Here is a 20,020-nt window from a genome sequence, read left to right on the forward strand (position 1 = left end):
GAAAAAGTCAATCATCAAATTTATATGTAAGGACCCCAAATAGTCAAAGTTATCTTGAAAAAGAAGAATCAAGATGGAAAACATCCTTCCCAATCTAAAAACTTATTGCAATTCCACAGTAATCAAAACAGCATAATACTGGCACAAGGACAGACATCTAGACCAACAGAACTGAACTGAGAGCTCATAAATCATCAACCCTCACATTTATGATCAACTTATTTTTGACAGGGGGGCAAAGGCCACCTAATTGGGAAAGAATAGTTTCCTCAACAAATGGTGCCAGCAAAACTGGATCTCCATTTGCAAAAGAAAGGGGAACCCCTACCTCTCACCTTATATAAAAATAAACTCAAAATGGATCAAAGACCTAATCATAAGAGCAAGAGCTATCAAATTCCTAGAAGAAAATGGAGGTTTAGACGATGGTTTCTTAGATTTTACACTCAAAGCACAAGCAACAAAAGAAAAAAATAGATAAATGGGATCTCATCAAAATTAAAAACTTTTATGCTTAAAAGATTTTATTATGAAAGTAATCAACAACCTTACCAATGGGGAAACAATATTTAGAAACCACATATCTGATAAAGGTTTAATATCCAGAATATATAAAGAAATCCTTCACCTTAACAACAAAAAGACAACCCAATTTAAAAATGCGCACAGGATCTGAATAGATATCTCTCTAAAGAAGATATATAAATGGTCAGGAAGCATAAGGAAAGATGACAACATATTAGCCTTCAGGGGAATGCAAATCAAAATGACACAGATATATAACTTCACACCCATTAGAATGGCTGCTACTAAAAAAAAATAGAAAATAACAAGTGTTGGAGAGGATGAAGAGAGATAGAAACACTCATTCATTCTAGTGGCAATGTAAAGTGATGCAGCTACCATGGAAGATAGTTTGGCAGTTCCTCAAAAAGTTGACTATAGAATTACCATATGACCTGGCAATCCTTCTACTAGGTATATACCCAAAAGAATTGGGACTTGAGCAGACATCTGCACATCAATGTGCATAGCAGCATTATTACCAACTGCCAAAATATGGAAGCAACCCAAGCGTCCATTAACAGATGAATGAGCAAATATGGTTTAAACATACAATAGAATATTATTCAGCCATGAAGAGGAATGAAGTCCTAATGCATGCAGCAACATGGATGAACCTTGAAGACATAATGTTGAATGAAATAAGTGAGACACAAAAGGACAAATATTGTATGATCTCACTGACATGAAATAATTAGAAGAAGGAAATTCTTAGGGTTAGAATCTAGAATATAGGTTTTGAGGAGATAGGATGGGGATAGGGAATGTAAAGATAAGGCTTAAAATGTACAGAGTACCTATTTGGAACAATGGAAATGTTTTGGTATTAGATGGTGGTGATGGTAGCACAACATTATGAACATAATAAGCAGCACTGAAATATATATCTGAAAGTGGTTAAAAGGAGAAATGTTACGTTATAAATACGGTAATAGGAAAAAAATTGTTTTTTAAATCCATGGAACTGCACTTCATAGAGTAAACCCTAAGTTAAACCATGGACTTTAGTTAAGAGAACAATTATTAAAATATGCTTGCATTAATTGTAACAAATGTTCCACATCAATGCAAGGTATTAATAATAGGGTGGTATATGAAAATCCTGTATTTTATGTAAGATTGTTCTGTAAACCCGCAACTTCTCTAATCAAGAAAAAAATACACACACTAAGATAAATACATAGCACGAACCATAAGTTTCCAACTACAGTAGCTGAATAAGCTCCCAAAGAACCCTTTAGACACCAGGGTTCAGGGCACCTGTACTTGCAATTCCTGTAAACAACCTGGACATTGGAAAAGAGACTGCTCCAAACTATTCAAAAGGAGCAGAACCATCCCACATACACACCGAATGCTTTTTTTGACATTTAAGAAAGCAAGGTGTCTTTAATTCAACCACTACTATTGCTCCAGAGATACAGCAGAGGTTTTGCAATTGTCTACATCAGATCTCTAGGCAAAATATATCTGATAATTGGAAATGAGGGTATATGGGTCTGATACTGGAGCCACCCTCTCTGTCTTAAATCCCACCACCTTCATTGAACCCAGAAACAATTCAAATGGTGAAAGTCTCCAACAAACCCTTAAAGGTCTTTAAATCCATCCCAATTCCCTCTCAATTAGTATCTGTACAAAACACTCATCAATTTTTGTTAGTTGCCTCTGCCCCAATTCACCTTCTAGGATTTTCTTGGGTTATTCCAAGCATCATTTCTTTCTCCCAGGAGGAGAAAATTATTTTGTAATTCTTAGAACCACGTTTAATAGACCAGGATAAGGAATTAAGTCCCATACATATTCCTGTCCTTTCAAAGGAAAAAATTTTAAACTACTCTCTTCTAGATACTATCGCAACTTATTTAAGGTCCAAGTGAGCTACTGAAATGAGCCACATTCTCTCTGTCCCTATGCCTACCCCCAGGCTCTCTTCTTACCCCTCCACCCAACCCAAAGCATTCTAACTCTCCCTCCTCCCAAGACTATATGTCAGTTAAGAGGATTTTTAGGCCTTCCAGCATATTGTACAAATTGGATTCCTAATTTTTCTTTGGCTCAACCTTTATATGTCTGGCTTAAAGCTAAACAAACTGAGCTTCTAATTCGGGATGAAACTAGTCCAAATTCCTTTAAGGAAACAAAATGAAGTTTGCTCAGCACTTCCACTCTGGGACACTCTAATTACAAACTACCTTTCCCCCTTTCTGTCCATGAATGAGAAGGGAATGCCTTAGGTTTGTGATCCCTCCACACTTTAGCATGGGCTAAAGATATGAATAGGCATTTTTCTGAAGAGCAAATACAGATGGCTCAAAAGCACATGAAGAGATGCTCATTTTCATTGGCTATAAAAGAAATGCAGATCAAGACTATATGTGATACCACTCACATCTATAAGAATGGCTGCTATTAAACAAACAGGAAACTATAAATGTTGGAGAGGATGTTGAGAAACTGGGACATTTATGCACTGCTGGTGGGAATGTATAATGGTGCAGCCATTATAGAAGACTGTTTGGAGTTTCCTTAGGAAACTAAACATCGAGTTGCCCTATGACCCAGCAATACCACTACTCGGTATATACACAGAAGAGCTGAAAGCAATGACACAAACAGACATTTGCATACCGATGTTCATAGAAGCATTATTCACAATTGCCAAAAGATGGAAACAAACCAAGTGCCCATCTCAGATGAGTGAATTAACAAAATGTGGTATAGACATATAATGGAAGATTATACAGCAGTAAGACAAAATGACTTCCTGAAGTACATGACAAGATGGATGAGCCTTGAGGACATAATGCTGAGTGAAATAAGCCAGACACAAAAGGATAGATACTGTAGAATTCCACTTTTTTTGGTAAAAGTTAATTCAGAATATACATGGAAGCTAGAGATGGGTGAACACTTAGCTAATGAGGTTGAACTTAAATGTAAGAGAATACATAGAAGTGAAGGCAATTCACTAATGGGTCTCTAAGTAATATTACCATATTGAAGTCACGCTGACTTGATTGAAAGGGTTGTATAGACCCACATGTCCCACTGATTAACATTACAAATATAAATAAGTTCTTGCAAAGGTATGAATCTTGTACAAAGAATGTATAATTTCAGGGTATGGGGGAAAACTGTTATTGCATGCTATGGTCTGTGTTTAACAGGAAAACATCAACGGTACCATATAACATCAGGGCTAAATAATGGGGGGGAGGGACAAGAGTTAAGGGGAGCTTTGGATTTTCTATCTGGTGAGAGTGTGTTTATTGGTTATCTTTCTCTTGGAAAAGATGAAATTATCTAAAATTGAGAGTGTTGATAGACTGGGGACTTTGGACATAATATATGATGCTCAGTGGATGGAGGTGGCTAAAGGATGTACTAACTGAGAAGCAGATCAGCAAATGATGGTGTATACATATGATCAGATATTGTGCTGATACAAAAAGGAACAAAATTGTGAGGCATGCAACATTGTGAACGAACCTGTGGGACATTTGGTGAGGTAAAATAAGCCAGAAACAAAAGAGCAAATATTGTATGGTCTCATTTAGAAAATACTTATAAGAAAACAGGGGCTTAGACTGTAAGCTCTTATGGCTGTCACATTTAGTCTGGAGCATTAATTATTATTTCTGGATTTTGAGAGGCTATTTTACATATGTATAACCTGGTATTTAGAGTTAAGACTGAAGCCAGTCAGATTGGGATTAAGGCAATTCACAACATAGGGGGTAAGGAAGACATTTTCTGTATTTTAGAACTTCTATGAGATACTCTATGAGTATCTCATATATACTCTATGAGACCAAAGGAAGAAATATTTTATTCAGAACCTAAAGTTTCTGCAGCACATAATCTAACTCAACCTGTCTGGATAGCTCATTTAAACATTTGAAACACAGGGAGCCCATAATAAGAATGAGGGCCTTTCATCCTGTATAGCTTAATGCAATGCCTGGCTACATCCCAGGGTATACTAAGCAGACAATAAAAAACTATTGGTAATGTCCCTTGAGGGGTGGGAGAGAAAATATTGAACTATTAAACTTTGCCACTGGGGAAACCCCTGATACTGTGTCAAACATTAGGGAAACCCAAATCAGTAGGCTAAGCCCTTGATCTTGTGAAGCTTATGTATGTAGTGGAGAAGCTTAGCCTACCTATAGGTATGACTAAGAGTTATTTCTGGAGGACCTCCTTTGTTGCTCAGATATGGCCTCTCTCTCTCTGAGCCCAACTCTGTAAGTGAAATCATTTCCCCCCCCACCCCATGTGGGAAATGACATCCAGGGGTGAAAGTCATCCTGGCAGACTCCCAGGGATGAGCCTGGCCCTGGCACCATGGGATCAACAATGCCATCCTGACCAAAAGGAGGAAAAAAGTATACAAATAAGGTATCAGTGGCTGAGAGAATTCAAATTACGTTAAGAGGCTACTCTGGAGGTCACTCTTACGCAAGCTTCAATTAGACACTGCTACCTATCATAGCTTGCCAACCCCCAACCAAAACCATTCCTTCCTGTCCTAAAGAACACCTAGGGTGTTATATAAGATTCCACAAAAGTTCCAGGCACTAGGGTAATTTTCCAGAAATCTACAACCTCCAGATGGGTCTCTGGACCAGATAAGTCCTGAAACGCAGAGGGGCCAATCTCTAGAACATCAACTAGTTCCTTCTCCCTCTCCCATATTATTGGCAGCTCCTTGCAACATGAAAAAGTTAGAATGGGCATAGCCCAAATACCCCTTAAAGAGTGGGAAAAAGATCAAAGTTGATGGTAGAGTTATATAGAGAAGGTAGGGTTTAACAAATGAGTCTGATTGCTGAATCATTGTATTGGTATTTCTTTTAGTCTCTCATATCTTAGAGAAGTTAGAAGCAAAAACCTAGAATTGTGGAATTGTAACCCATACCAAACCCTGAAAAATGTTCTACAACTAATTGTTGTGCTGTGCTTTGAAATTTATTGCTTTTTTTATATACGTTATTTTTCACCAAAAAGTCCATTGTAATGATAAATGCACAGCTATATGATGATATTGTGAACCATTGATTTTATACTTTGGATGATTACATGATATGTGTATACATAATACGTATCAATTAAAAATAAATAAGTAAATAAATACATGTTTTTTTAAAGTATGGAGCTTGCCATAGACCTCTAGGATATTATAGGCAGCAATTGGATGCTGTAGCGAAGGACTTCTTCCTTGCTTGAGGGCCATTGCTACAACAGGAAAACTTTCAGAATCAGTTGAAGAGTTAATTATGGGATCTTCCTTAACTACTTAATGCCCTCATTCTGCTGAAACCCTTCTTAATTCTCATCACACTCAACACCTCTCTACAAATAGATTGACTTCTTACAAACTCTCTTACTTTCCTCTCAATGTCTCCTTTGTAGTTACAACCTTAATCCTGCCACTTTATTTCCTACTATTTCTGACCAGACTCCTCAGGACTACATAGTTTTATCTGACAATTGTTAATCCCTGGAACAGATTTACCAGAAACCCTAGTTGATGATGCAGATGTTATCTGGTATACAGATGAATCCTACCTTAAAGATAACTCAAGAATCTATTGTTTTGTACATACTAATATCTCTAACTATGAAATAATATAAGCAAATTCTTTACCTAATGCCATATCAGCCCAGCAGCTGAACTTTTTGTCCTCACAAGAGCCTGTATACTTGCAGAAGGAAAAACAGCAAATACATACCCTGATAGTCAGTATGCCTTTGAGGTTGTTCGTGATTTGGGGATATTAGGGAAACAGAGGCTTTTTAACCTTCAATGGAATGAAAATAAAATGGAATTGCTAGACATTATATTGTTACCAAGGGCTTTGGCTATAATTAAAATTCTTGGCAATTCTTGGGCAAATGTGGAGGAAAATGCTGGCAACCACAGGGCAGATAGAGCTGCAAAAAGTAAAGCTATTGATTCTAATCAATAATGATTGAATTATTTTCAATCATTTCTGTTTCTATAATGACTTTTGAACCAAACACCTTTATTGGAAACAGAAAAATTTTTCCCTGACTCAACAAAATGCTCCTCTTAAGGAGGTAGAAAAAAGCTAAAATGCTGGTTTTTATGAACCTGCAAATTAAATCATGGTTTGGCCTTATTGGTAATCTACCCTTCCTAATTGCCTCCAGGACACAGTTTTGAAATTTCTTCATAACATGTGTCACTGGAATACTGATGAAATGGTAAGCCCTCATTCTAAGGACATAAATATGTTTTAATAATGATTTGTATGTACTCCCATTTAACTGAAGCCTTTCTCTGTAGACAAACTACTGCTGCTACCATCACAAAAGCATTATTAGAAAACAATTCCAAATGGAAAATTACCTTGGAACTTCACAGTGACTGAAGAACCCACTTTACAGGGCAAAATTATGAAAACAATATGCAACTATGACCTATTTTGCAACATTTTCACTGTACCTATCACTCCCAATCATCAGACTTAATAGAAAGAACAAAGGGTAGAGTTAAAATTCAATTAGCTGAATTCATGGAATCTAACGTACCATGACCAAAAGCCTTACCTATAGTCTTATTAAATCTAAGATTTGCTCCTTTTGGAAAATATGTTATATCCATTTGAAATTAAAACAGGGAGATCTATGAACATAAACTCTGCTATATGTGAGCCTTGTCTCATAAAAGGAAATATGCTAACCTATTCTCAGGAACTAATAAAAACCTTTAAGAAAAATGAAACTTTGGTAGAACAATCCTTTTGCAGTACACTCAAGGGAGACAAAGATATTTAAAACCACAATCTTCAGCTTAGTAACTGAGTATTTATAAAGTGCATCTTTATGGGGGTTGGAAAAGACACCTCCATAAAGATGCACTCCAACTTCACTGGATAAGATCCTATTAGGTACTTTTAACTGACTCATGTGCAGCTAAATTAGAAGGTATTGGTTCTGGCATTCATATTTCTCATTTAAAGAAAGCTTCTAGCCTTGCCTGGAAACCCATTCCTACTGGGGACCTAAAGGTCAGAATTACCAAGGACCAGAAGTAGATGGCATCTGATATAGAAAGCTAACCCAAGACCAGGACCCAATGTGTATAATTAATATTTACTGGTGGTCATAGGTTTGAGTCACCCAGAAATAGATAGCACCTGATGGCTAACCTGAGAACTAGAACCAGCCCTGATTTTCATCATATTGAAATGAACTCAATCTGTTAAAAATCTTCATTATTATCCAATTAGTTATATTATTTGTATTTTCATTCCTCCCTCATCCCTTCTTTTATACCACTGTCCATCTCTGTCCCTTTCATAATGAATCCTCCTCCTTTTGAGCACTTCATTCTCACTGTTACCCTTTATTCCGGGTCCCTTGCCATTCGCCATCCTTTTTTTTTTTTTTGCCAGCCATACTAAGGGCTGTTGACCTAGGCAATCTACCAAATTGCTTGGTCTGTGCTAATTTAGACCATGCAGAGGGGCTCCAGTTATTGGCCATAACTATATGCATTCAACCCTGGATAAACATTGAAGACATCAAAGAAAAAATTCAAATATTACATGAACTGGGGAACCCTGAAGCTTTTGAATTATTTAGTGGCAGATCTTTGATCTTGAGGAGACTGGATTCATAGGATATTTCAAAACTTGCTGATCCTTTTTATTATAGTCACTACAGTGTCTCTTATTCATTGTTTCATCTCCAGAATAACAGCCACAACTCCTTCCCAAGTCATGCTAATGCATCAAGGCATTGATATGTGAGTTTGCACATGTGAAACCTATTTCTATAATGACAAAACTAAGCCTATGGTGGGCAACGGTGGTGCAGAGGCAGAGCTCTTGCCTGCCATGCTGGAGACCTGGGTTTGATTCCTGGACTCTGAACTAAGCCTAATAGAGGGTAAGTTTAGTTCAGTAGTAGAATTCTCACCTGCCATGTGTGAGACCTGGCCTGTGCACTGCCCAACCCTCCCCTCACCCCACGCCCCCACAAAAAAAATCAACAAAGGGTGCTGCAATAACTGGATACTTACATGGCAAAAAATGAAACATGACCCCCACCATACAGCATACAGAAAACGAACAAACAAAAAATTAAGCCTAATTATAATTAACACTTGAGACACCCCCGACCATCTTGTTCAAATGTGGCTCCTCTCTAAGCTAAACTCTGCAAATTAACTCACTACTTTACCCCCTACAGGAAACATGATTCCCAAGGATGAATCTTCCTGGTACTGAGGAATTAATACCAAATTATTGATCAGTGATTCTTTCGGAGAAAGATCTTTGTTGAAAGGTAGAAATGTGAAAAGGAGTAAAATAAAGTAGTTACTATAGCTAAGAGATTTAAATGTAGTCCGGAGGCCATTCAGGAGGTAACTCTTATGTATATCTCAGTTAGATATCAAAAAATGTCCAAGTATGCACAGCCTCAAGCAGTAATATTCCTCAACCCCCTAAGGACATCTGGACGCAATAAACAAACCATAAGTTCAAGAAATCAGCAAACTGATCTGAAGAACATTCAGAGTGTTCAGAATATCCACCAATCACAAATGTACATTGTCTTCTCTTTCTTTAAAACCCCTGCCTGGAAGCACCAAGACAGGACACAACTTGGGTTACTACCTGAATTTGTGCTTTCCAAATAGCTATTCTAAAACCCCAAATAAACGCCTTCGTTGCCTTGCAGCTCCAGTTTGTTATTTCTCATTCGACACCTGAGTCTCCTTTAATTTCAGCCAGAAGGAGAAACAGATGAATGTAATGTTCTGATTATCCTAGGTTTCCTGTCAAATTGTGAGTCACCACCTAACTGCCAGATTTCACTATTCTTGATCTTCCTGTCTTCACCACTTTGGAACAAGAAGCACGTTAGCTCTTCCTTGATTTCTTCTCACAACCATCACATAAAAACGATTGCAATTTAATCAAGATGGGCATCTTCCTTCCTCTCCACACATTCTGTAAACTATAAAGTTCGGCAATATGTACTCCCTGCTCAAATCCCAAAGAAGGGCCAGACTGGGCACTAAACTGACATTTTTCTTATGTCAATTCAATTAGGCTAATTGAATTCTTCAAAGCCTCTCATTTATTTTGGGTGACTAGTACAGCTGAACTAATACCTGAATGCTGCCTCAGAGTTTCACACACACACAAAAAAGTTCATAGTTCCCAAACATGGAATTCATTAAGGAAATTTAGACATTCCTTTGACCTGTTCCATGACCAATTAGGCTAAGCTTTCACAAATGGGAATTTTCATTTTTACTTTCTGAATCTAAGGCTTGAGCCAGCATGTCCTAATCTAATCATACACATTATAAAAATAATTTTTTTTTTAGCCACAGCTTGCCAGAGGTTTGGTCACTTAGGTCTTTTGGGTCTAAAAGACTCTTTGGTCTCTAGTTATACCTTCCATATATACCAAGAACATTAAACAACATAAAATACAAATGGATCTTATGCTATAGACTCAGAATGATTTAGTTCTAAATGAAATATAAATTCAAATACATAATTTCTAGGCAGTTAGTACATCAACTTAGTGTTATTATGAGTGATGGTTGCTATTCTCAGATTGTAGCTAGGCCAGTAGCCTAGCAGTGTGTAATTCACAAATGCAATCTACATTCCAAGATGTGGTCCCCTGTCTTAGCACTCCAAATATTATTAATTTGTGGGGTCTTCTTTACTTAGTTACCCATTTTTAAATTTATTTGACCATGACAGCACCAAAGACTCACTTTTGAGATGAAATGTTAAACTCATTTAAAATTTTTTAGAAAAAAAGAAAAATTAGAGAGGTAAAAATATTTCCTAAGATAAAATATTACATAGAAATTTTAAAACAAGATACGTATATAACTGATGTCCAGGAGAGTAGGGGTCAGAAACTATGGTCTGCCAACTGTATTTGTCAATTACATATTTTCTATGGTTGCTTTCATGTTACACTGACAGAGTTAAGTCATGATGACAGAGACTTTACGGTCCAAAATGTCTAAAATACTTACCTTCCAGCCTCTGGCAATAGACAGTGCAGCTTGAATATGCCAGTTGCTAAGTGCTATTTATCCATCAAGGTGCCAAAAAAAATCTTGTGTCCATTATCAAGTGATTTTTTTCCTGCCACTTCCTCCATATTCCTCTGCCTTAAACAAGGTAGTATTATAGTGCTATAACAGTAGCTATGTTTATTGACATTTGCTTGTATTATTTTCAGGTTTGGCACACTTATGTTTAAAACTAACCCATCGCAAAATTAGAAGAAAGGCCTAAAAGTCCTTAGCTAAATATACATATAGTTTTTTTTGTGTGTATGCTGTGAGTATCCCATTGTTGCAGCACCATTTGTTGAATTTTTGTTTGTTTATTTGTTTTGGGAAGTGCATGAGCCAGGAATCCAACCTGTGTCTCCCGTGTGGCGGGTGAGAATTCTACCACTAAATTACAATTGCACCCCCTTAGCACTATATTTTAAGGGAAATTTTGATTAACTTTTAATAGTATTAATAATATCCATTAATAATTTCCAAACTGTCACTGCTTGTGACACAGTTTAGGACTCTGCTCTGGGTCCTCCCTTCTCAAAGTGTGGTCTCAGGACAGCAGCAGGGGCATGACCTGGGGGCTCCCTACAAGTGCAAGTGGACCTGATCTCAAACTACTAGATAGAGTTTGCTTGTTTTAACAAGACTTCCACCCCAACTCCCCATCCCTAGGTCATTCCGATATACATTGAACTTTGACGCACACTGCAGTATCTTCTGGTCAATTAAGATGAAAAACAAGGAAAACTGGATTCTTATAAAAGTATTTTTGAATATGCAGTTTCATTTTGTATAAAAGCTCATATGAACTCACATAAGACTGAATTTAAGAGGGAGATTAATGTTGTTCCTATATTATAGAGCAGAAAATTTTGAAATAAGATTACTCCAAGAATTATGTAAATAGAAGTTGACAACTGCAGAAGCAAATTACCCTAACATATGTTTTGCTCATAAGATTTCAGGAAGTATACAGATGTAATAGCAAAGTGGATTTATTCTTAATGCTGACCTACCTCTATCATAGACATTATAAAAGCTACAAACATGATCACTTTGCCCACTTGTTGCTGGAGATGATTAATGAGACACAGGTAAAAATCACTTGGGAGGGCTTCCAGTTATTTGGTCAAACAAGCATTGGCCTGATTATTACTCTGAGGATATTCTGTGGGTTTAAATCTTCAGTAAGTTGATTGCATCCACAGCTGATTATATCTACATTGAACTAAGGAGGTTGCCGTCAATGAGTGGTCTCATCTAATCAGTTGAAGGCCTTAAAGGAGAAGTGATGAGTTCAGCAGGCAGAAGGGAGAATCTTCACCTCTACTTCAGCCAGCCAGCTTCCCTTGGGGAAGGCACTGAAAACCTTCATCAGAATTCCCAGCTTGTTGCCCACCCTAAGGAATTCAGATTTATCCCCCTCCACAGTCATGTGAGTCAATTCCTACCATAAATCTCATAACACATAATAATTACCTGGGAGTAATAACAGCATACTCAGCTCTCTTCCTGGAAATCCCATCTGCACTATGCCCCTGTGTTTTATGGGCAAGGGGAAATGGACATGTGAAGTGAAAACAGGGACATTTGTCAGGTCCCTTGTTGGCATCTGAGTTTGGCCTCTGGCTGGAGGAAGGAGGATGAACCCTCTGAGGGGGTGAGAATGAACCCAAGTTTAGGAGTCAGTGGACAAAAGTTCTGCCTTATGGCAATGCCAAGGTAAGCTTGTGGATATAGCATTTTGTGGGGTTTATTGATTAATTTCCTGACTAAACTCTAGGACCTTATCACTTGTAAACCATAAGAGGGCCAACCAGCTTCTCCACACATCAGCAGTGAAGATTGAAACACCATTTTTCTCTTAATCCCTTACAAAAAGGAAGGGCTTAATGGGGCCTTCGAACTTCTAAGAAAATCAGCTCAGATATAGAAAATCCTTCCCTGAAACAATTAGGGAAGGAGACCCAAGCTGGGAAAAGGGGTGATCACCCCATGAGAAGGGCAGAATATGGCCCTACCGGAGTCAGGAACCATCAGGTCCAAAAGGGACCACTTCTCTCAACATCATTAGCCATTAAAGAAATGCAAAAACAACTGCAATGAGGATAACACCAACCTGCTGCTACCACTCTATACATGCACGCAAAGGACCCCACGCCCTAGACCAGCACACACCAGGACTACACAATTAGCACCATGGAGGTGAGAAGGCTGTGGTATGATATAGAGAAAGAGTTCCAGCCAAGAATTTTGTACCCAGCTAAATTGTCCTTCAAAACAGAGGGAGAGAGTCAAGTTTTCACAGATAACAAGTCTGAAAGAATTTATCAACAAGAGACCAGCCCTACAAGAAATTCTAAAAGGAGTTCTGCCAGCTGAAACAAAAAGACAGGAGAGGAAGGTCTGGAGGAGGGTATAGAATTGAAGAGTACCAGTAAGGGTAACTTAAAGGATAAAAAGAGAAAGAGGGAAAAGAATATATACATCTGACAAATAAAATTAAAAAGATAAGATGGTGGATTCAAGAAATGCCTTTTCAGTAATAATTTTGAATGTTAACAGACTAAACTTACAAATTAAAAAGATACAGACTGGCAGAATGGATTAAGAAACATAATCCAGTTATATACTGCTTACAAGAGACTCATCTCAAACACAAGAATACAAATAGATTGAAAGTCAAGAGATGGAAAAAGATTTTCCATGCAAGTTGTAACCAAAAGAAAGCAGAAGTAGCTATACTAATAACAGACAAAATAGACTTTAAATATAAAGACATTATAAGAGACAAAGAAGTACACTATATACTAATTGAAGGGCCAATTCACCAAGAAGATAAAACAATCATAAATGTTTATGCTCCCAATCAAGGAACTACAGACATTGGCAAAATTGAAGGGACTGATAGATGTTTCAACAATAATAGTAGGAGACTTCAATACATTACTCTCCTCTATAGATAGAACAACAAGACAGAAGATCAATGTATTAGTTAGGGTCCTCTAGAGAAACAGAATCAACAGGGAACACTTGCAGATATAAAATTTATAAAAGTGTCTCACGTGACCACAGGAATGCAGAGTCCAAAATCCACAGGGCAGGCTGTGAAGCTGACAACTCCAATGGATGGTCTGGATGAACTCCACAGAAGAGGCTCACCAACGGAAGCAGGAATGGAACCTGTCTCCTCTAAGTCCTCCTTAAAAGGCTTCCCGTGATTAGATTTAGCATCACTAATTGTAGAAGACACGCCCCTTTGGCTGATTACAAATGGAATCAGCTGTGGATGCCGCTGACGTGATCATGACCTAATCCTAAGAAATGTCCTCATTGTAACAGGCCAGTACTTGCCCAATCAGATAAACAGCTACCACAACTTGGCCGAGTTGACACATGTCCCTAACCATGACATTAGTTCTTTGAGAAAATCAGTAAAATTGATGGGCCATTAGCAAGACTGACAAAGAAAAAAAGAGAGGATGCAAATAAACAAAATCAGAAATAAGAAGGGGTGCGTAACTACAGACCCTGAAGAAATAAAAGATATCATAAGGGGATACTATGAACAACTATATGCCAACAAACTAGACAACTTAGATGAAACAGACAAATTCCTGGAAATACACAAACAAGCTATACTGACTCAGGAAGAAATAGAAGATCTCAACAAACCAATCACAAGTAAAGAGATTCAATCAGCCATCAAATATCTTCCTACAAAGAAAAGCTCAGGGCCAGTTGGCTTCACAAGGGAAGTTTATCAAACATTCCACAAAGAATTAATTCCAATTTTGCTCAAACTTTTCCAAAAAATTTGAGGAAAAAGGAACTCTACCTAGCTTATTTTATAAAGCTAATATCATTTTAGTACCAAAACCAGGTTAAAATGCTATAAGAAAGGACAACCACGGGCCAATCTCCAGAATGAACATAGATGCAAAAATTCTCAACAAAACACTAGCAAATCAAATCCAACAACACATTAAGAGAATTATTTTTTAAAAAACCACAATGAGGTACCATTTCACATCCACAAGACAGGTGTTATTATTTTGGGGGAGGGGTGAGGGGTGCATGAACCAAGTCTCGAAACCAGGTCTCCAGCATGGAAGGCGGGTGTTCTACCACTGAACCACCCGTGCACCTGACAGCTATTATTTTTAAAAATGGAAAATAAGTGGTGGAGCGGATAAAAAGAAATTGGAACTATAGTACATTATTGGTAGGAATGTAAAACGGCACAGCCACTAAGGAAAGCAATATGGCAGTTCCTCACAAAGTTAAATATAAATTACCATATGACCCAGTAATCCCACTTTTAGTTATATAACCAAAGAGAATGAAACAGGGCCTCAAACAGATATTTGTACACCAATGTTTATAGCATTATTATTTACAACAGGCAAAAGGTAGAAACAATCCAATGCCATCAGCAAATGATTGGCTAAACAAAAAATGTGCTACATACACAAAATGGAATATTATTGGGCCACGAGAAAGAAAAGTTGTGAGACATGCTGCAACATTGAAGAACCTTGAAAATATTATGCTTAGTGAAATAAGCAAGGCACATAAGGACAAAAATTGTATGATGTCATTTATAAGAGATGAATAGAAAAAAACAAATTGGCAGAGATTGCAGATTAGAGTTAAGGGGAGATGGGAGAGGGGGAAGTGGGAGCGTTTGTATGAGATGATTCCCACCCCCTAAAAAATAATAAAAAAAAAAAGGTGATATCTATTTAATGCGTAAGAATAACCTCCAGGATAACCTCTTGACTCTGCTTGGAATCTTTCAGCCATTGACACTTTATTTTGTCTCATTTCGCTCTTCCTCCCTTTTGATCAAGAAGATTTTCTCAATCCCTTGATGCTGAGTCCCAGCTCATTCTAGGATTTCTGTTCCACATTGCCAGGAAGGTCCTCACCCCTGGGAGTCATGACTCACATAGAGAGGGGTAGGGCAGTGAGTTTGCTTGTTATGTTGGCTGAGAGAGAGAGGCCATTTCTGAGCAACAAAAGAGGTTCCTTGGGGGTGACTCTTAGGCCTAATTTTAACTAGGCTTAGCCTATCTTTTGTGGGGTTAAGTTTCATTTGACAAACCCCAAGACTGGGGGCTCAGCCTATTGTTTTGGTTGTCCCCACTGCTTGTGAGACTATCACGAGTTCTCCACTTGGGGAAGTTGAATTTTCTCCCTAGGATCCCATTTTTGCTAGATTGTCTGGTGGGAAAAAAGTTGGATTGGATTTGCTAATGTTTTGTTGAAGATGATTGTATAATGATATAGCTTTTGCAATGTGACTGTGTGACTGTGAAAACCTTGTGTCTGATGCTCCTATTATCTACCTTGTTGACAGACGAGTAAAACATATGGATTAAAAACAAATAAATAATGGGGAATAAATGTTAAAATAAATTTAGTAGACTGAAATGCTAGTGATCAATGATAGGAAGGGGTAAGGGGTATGGTAAGTATGAATTTTTTTCTGATTTCTTTTTATTTCTTTTTCTGAATTGATGCAAATGTTATAAGAAATGATCATGGTGATGAATAAAAACTATGTGATGATATTGTGAATTACTGATTATATACATAGAATGCAATGATCATATGGTAAGAATGTGTTTGTATGTTGGTATGTTTAATAAATAAAATAAATTTTTTAAAAATTAAAAAATAAATAAAAACTTAAGAAAAAAAATGGGATCTTAGGAACTGGACTCCAAGTGGAGGAAAGGAGGTTTCACATGTCCCTTCCTTCTAGTTCTTGCTTTAACAGAGACCACAAGGAACATGGATGCTCTTTGCAAAGGGCTGTGATGTGGACAAACTGCCTGCCTTCAAGTTACTCAAGACAGACAGGACATCCAATTGGATTGATGTGGTTTATTAATTATCCTCTCCCTCTACACAGCAGAGAACTAGGTAAAACTTGGCAGGGCACTCTCTGCAGGCTGCCAGCAACTAAGATTAGCAAGAGAGCTTCAAATTCTAGTTGATAGCCTTGTTCTTGTTCCTCTTCCATGGATCTGGGTGGAAATTATATGGATGAAAATAAAGAAGGCTTAGAAACGATTGGGCTCAAGAAACCAGCCATCCTAGGAAGTGTTACCTTTGTTTTGTTTTGTGCCCTGATCTACCAAACTAGCACTTCAAATTCCCAGATGTTTAATGAGAGCCAAGATTCTTGCTAGTATGATGAACTCCTCTCATTTTGCTGAGGACTTTCCCAGTTTTAGCAATGAAAGTCTCTCATGTAGGTAAGCCTCTCTGTCTGTACCACAGGAAGGGGTGGCCATCCAAGTGGGAAGAGCAAGGATAGAAGTTTGAGTAGGTGACAGCCTCAGTGAGCTCTGGATCTACAGGCTTATGAAGGGGTAAGGAAGTCCAGGCTGGAGTTTGGCTGCTAGGAGTGGGCCCGTGGCAGAACTATTCAACTACTGTGGATGCCCAGAAATTGAAAAGGTCACTTGGGCTGCTTTGGATAACCAACAAGCAAAGTGTTCAAACACTACAAAAAAATAGAAACAGTCAAACAAAACTTACTCCCCAACTTTAATTTCAGTGTGGACTAGCCTCAGACTTCCTTTGGGACTGTTGGCAGAGTAAATAAATTAGCCTCTGGAAAACTGGACGGCAGAACATGCCTTGTCAAAACTACCTGGAGTGATTCCATGGTTTCCTGAGCCTCACCCAAATCTACTGAGCATGATTACTAGGACTTAGCATCCTGCTACATTTCTTGATGACAAAGAGATGGGGTACAGTTTGGTCATGAAGAAGGCTGAAACAGCATTATATGCCATTATCAAAGGTCTTGAACTTTAAGGTTGAATAGTACAGTGGCTCAGAGCTCAGACTGGAGAGACTAAATTCTAGCTCTGCTATGTTCCAGCCATGTTTCTCAGTAAGTCACTTCTCTCAGCCTCAGTTTCCTCATACAAAATGGGAGAAAATTGCTCCATAGAGCGATTTTCAAGACAGGGGTTGAGGAACTGGTATCTAATGTTTAGGAGTGACTTGGCCCCAATGCTGTCTGTCAAAATGCAGGAGGCCCAGGCTTTAGAAGAAAGTTTGAGGTTTTCTTAACCTCGAAAATAGTAAAATAAATGCAAAGTCTCAAACTTATGCATTTTGAGGATAAAGAAATAGTAAATGTAAAATATCAGAAAAATGCAGGGACCTTTGTTTTATAGCTTTCATCAATGACAAATTAAATTTTCTGTTTTGCACAAGCATTCTGTTTGAGGTGGTAAGAATTTTCAGTAAATATTTCCTCCAATTTGTTGTTTATTCTTTTATTTTATTCCCTTACAGTAAATTCCTTTCTGTAGATTGAATTTAGTTGCTTATTATCAATGGCTTCTAGTTGTTGTGCAGGTTCGATATTGTTATCATTTTAGTGTGCAGACTTTCAATTTTTTTCCCTCTGCATATTACCATTTTACAAAAATGGGCTCATAGTGTATATTTTATTTAGTTATCTGTTTTCATTGCCTTTTAAAAATGGAACTCTTTCTCTGCTATTCAATATTTTATTTAAAATCATTATTAATAGATACATGTATTATTTTGTCATCTGAATGAAAATAGTTTATTTATCCAATTCCCTCTCATTTTTAAAACCAATATAAGCCACAAATCTATGGTAATTTCATCAGGAAAAAGTCCTAGAAATAAAAATTTGTAAGTCTCAGGTAGGTGTAACATCAAGGATTTTCTTTCCTTTTTTTGGCTCTAATTAATAGTTCATACTTTCTTTCAACACTGTTTAAAAGCTCCAACACATTAAAGAAATCTTTGATAATGTAAGTGTTAATTTCTCTAAAAATAATTGTATAATTCTTTAAAATGACATAAAGTTGTGTATAAATGAGATTGAGATTTTGCAGCCTTAATGTGCCTTTCACTGGGGGGAAATGATGACAAGATAACAATTTAATGATAGTTTAAAAAAATAATTGTTTTTTAAAAGAAGCTGTAGATTTACAGAAATATCATGCAGAAAATACAGTGTTCCTCTATATCCCCACCACCAAACTACATGCAGTTTTCCCTGTTACTAATGCTTTACATTAGTGTAGTACTTTTGTTAAAATAGATGAAATAATAAATTTCCTTACCAAACGTCAATATCCTGTAAATGAACCTATCATGTATTAGAGCAATGAACTCAATTCAAGTAAAGCACAAGCACAGCTACTCCCTCCCTTCACCCAGATGAGCCATTTAAGATTTCTTTTAGATCCCAGGTAACTCCATGCAAACTGGCCATTTCCTTATTTCTAACCAGAAGAAAGATAACATTCTTTCTAAGGGAAGCCAGAAGCAGAAGACGCCTTTCCTATGAGCTTCATCCTAGGTACATCACCTCACACCCAGTATCTCAATAACTCCAAGCAAACATACTTAAACTTCTCTAAACTGCTCCCTTTTCTACTCAAAAAAAGGAGGAAACTGTGACTTTCTAATTCATTTTAGGTGTGGCCTGGGAGAACTAAGAAATTCACTGAAGGATGGATAATAAATGCTATTTGATAGAAGTGAGAATAAAGAAAGTTCAAGTTACCTAATTTATTTGCATTAGAGAAAAACTGTGCTCTTCTATATACAAAAATGTTAGACCAATGCACAAATACTGAAAAACTAATGCTGTGTGGTTAAACACAACATTGAAATGTTGACGTTTGCAACTCTAGGGACTTCATCTTCTGAGAGATGAGGCTTTTTCTTTTTTAAATAGTGACCTTAGTGTAACGATAAAATTCTTTCCCTCTACAATCTCTGACACTGATCTTAATACTCGGTAGAAAGTCGGATGCAAGACCACGGCATCTCCACAGTGAGAGATTTGGGAGCGTATCCCAATGCCCATCCTGAGACTCGCCAGCATCTCCACCCCTGGCTTCTTGGTGTTTCCCGAAGTCTTCCCTTGCAGGAGGTCAGCACTGCATTCTACTCTTCAGCGTTTCAGCTCGTTTCTGAGCTGCGGGCTTGCCTTGCATCTGATCCTCCCAACCTGTTTCTGGGTTTCGGAGGTGTCAGTTACCGCGATGGAGCGCAGCGTTGTGGGATCGGGTGGAGGGGAGCTGCCGAGCTGCGGGGATGTGTCCGACGCCTCTCGTCCCTGTGGCCCCTTTCTTCTGTGGAAATAGGAGACCCTTCTCTCCGACAATGACCGGATGACTCACTGTGCTGTGAAGGTCATACATTTGTCTTAAGTGTATTTGATGGGGGCCATGGGGTTTTGCCTCGCACTCCCACGCTTCCATGTGAGGAGTCGTGGCACTCGGGGCTGGAAGGGGCAGAACAGCGCGAACAGTGCGTGCCGAGGCCTGCAGGCGGCTGCCTGGGGAGCTCCTGCCAAGC

General features: G+C 37.9%; 1 long non-coding RNA gene across 1 annotated transcript in view; it reads left to right on the plus strand.

The window, feature by feature from the left end:
* Positions 1 to 20,020, plus strand: part of LOC143653135 (uncharacterized) — a 35,384-nt gene that overhangs the window by 14,015 nt on the left and 1,349 nt on the right. The window lies entirely within an intron of this gene.

Source organism: Tamandua tetradactyla, chromosome 13, assembly GCF_023851605.1.
Source record: "Tamandua tetradactyla isolate mTamTet1 chromosome 13, mTamTet1.pri, whole genome shotgun sequence".
Classification (NCBI taxonomy): domain Eukaryota; kingdom Metazoa; phylum Chordata; class Mammalia; order Pilosa; family Myrmecophagidae; genus Tamandua; species Tamandua tetradactyla.